We start from the raw sequence: 2,371 nt of genomic DNA, 5'->3' as shown, positions 1-2,371 counted from the left end.
GACTTGACTTGACACAGGAGTTTTTACCACGAGATAGCCTTTATTGTAGAAACTTCAAAAGTACAAAATCTGACATTTTCAAAAGAGAGAACAAGAATCATGTTTGATTGTAACATGTACGTAAAACACTTACATCATGTGACATGGGGATGTAAAATGTATATATATGTTAAATGTTCAATGTTTATTTATTACTTCATCCCTTAATTGCTGGTTCATCACTGGTCCATCTCTGTTATCCACCAATGCTAAATGCTTAGTTGTTATTCATTCATTCATCACTTTTACTTGTTCTGTCTTGCACTTTAATGTTAGTCAGTAAATGTCAGTCCTGTGTATGTCTATGTCCTGGCATGGTAAAGAGAGAGAAACGTAATTTCATTTTCCTTGCATGACCTGTGTATGAAGAAACTGACAATAAAAAACGGACCTCAATTGACACAGGGGTATTTACCATGTGATATCCTTTATTGTATAAACATTTTAAAAGTACAAAATCTGACATTTTCAAAAGACCTCAGAATATAAATCATGTTTGATTCTATCGTGTAAAGCACTCACATCATGTGACATTGGGATGTAAAACACTCACAACATGTGACAAGTTCACCATGATTATATAATGACCAGTATAAAATACTCACAACATGTGACAAGTTAACCATGATTATATAATGACCAGTATAAAATACTTACAGCATGTAAATTAATGATTTAAAATGATATACAGCAGGTTAACAATATGGAGCATTTTAAAACATGTCAACCAAACAATCAAGGATTTAAAATATATATATATTTACATTGTGTACAAAATACACTACATCATGAATTACAAAAAATATACAATGTGTAAATAAATGACATAAGTAAGAAAGTTATTGTAAGAAAGTTACAGCTTGTAGAAAACAGTCTGTCTTGAAAAACTAACTATGACATGAAAAACAATATAAATCCTGAATATAAAGTATGTTATAAAAAAGTAAAATATTTATTGCATATACGCAGAGACCATCCGCGCACACACACACAGGAGCGGTATGTGTTGAGGTCAAACGCTGTCTTCAGCCTCCTCCACGTCATCGTAGACGTCTTCATCTCCAATGTCCTGCATTTCCATCTCCTGACCACCAGGGGTCAGCGCTCCTCCTCTGCTCCTCAGCTTGAGCCAGATCACACCAGCCACCAGCCCCAGCAGCACACAGCCCAGCAGTGGACCGTACGCCCTGTAGAACGGAGAGTGCACCCCAAACGGATCCCTGTGCACCAGGCGGATGCTGCCCTCCACACACCAACAACACCCCCAACGAGGAAACCGTCTCCATGTGAACACCGCACTGTCCTCTGCTGTGAGGTTGGAGATGGTCAGAGTGAAATTGTGTCGGTTCACAGTCACTCGGCCCCTCAACTGTCCCGGCATCTGTACAAAGTCTTCACTTGTGTAAAGAAGTTCTTCCTCTGACTGCAGGTCTTTCTTACGGTACCAGTAGACTCGTGTAGGAGTACCATCAGTGTCATTCACAGCTAAGGGCATAGAGACACTTTCTCCATGAGAGAACATCACATTCAAGGGCAGGAACTGAGGACACACAGAGAGTCCTATGGTGGTGAGGCTCAGTTTGCCATCGCCAGGCCGGGTCTCACAGTTATACCTCCCAGTGTGCTGTTTGGACACAGCGGGGATGATGAGGGAGTAGTTCCCAGACTGGCTGCCATTCAGCATATACATCACTTCCTGTGGGCGGGTCACTTCCTGTGGGAGTATGTCGACCCTGCCTGATGCCCTGCGCACCACTGGGCTGTTTAGATTGGTCTCATTAATTTTGGCATTTGTCGCCCAGGCCACTGTTTTATTGATGGTCTTGTGTTTTGAAAAGCAGGGAAGTGTCACATTCTTTCCCTCGTGGGTGAAGACATGTCTAAAATACACCCCTCTTGCTGCTCCATAACTCAGGCACTGGTCCTCTCTCCAAATCGTGCAGATGAAGTACTGAGTAGACATGCCCTGCAGGGTGACCCGAGAGCTGTTGAGGTCCAGCTGCAGTCTGCCCTTCAGATCCTCCACCAGCGGCTCCAGAGAGGAACTGCTGTCCAGCACCACAGACCAATTGCTCCAGGACACAGATCTGTTGGACGAGTACATGTTATTGCATTATCCATAATCTGCATTATCCATTGCAGAACACATTCTCCAGTCCCAGAAACCAGAGACCAGAGCACCAGAGAACTGTCGTAGAACTGTGTAGATTTATACTGCAATGCGTTACACACAAACCTTTATGTAGAACACATTCTCCAGCACCAGCTGTCAACTTTCCATTCCATCACAATGTGTTACAGATAAACTTTATGTAACACCCTAAACTCAACT

This window comes from Engraulis encrasicolus, chromosome 16 (assembly GCF_034702125.1).
Source record: "Engraulis encrasicolus isolate BLACKSEA-1 chromosome 16, IST_EnEncr_1.0, whole genome shotgun sequence".
Taxonomy (NCBI): Eukaryota; Metazoa; Chordata; class Actinopteri; order Clupeiformes; family Engraulidae; genus Engraulis; species Engraulis encrasicolus.
The sequence above is the reverse complement of the archived record's forward strand: the minus strand, read 5'-3'. Positions refer to the sequence as shown.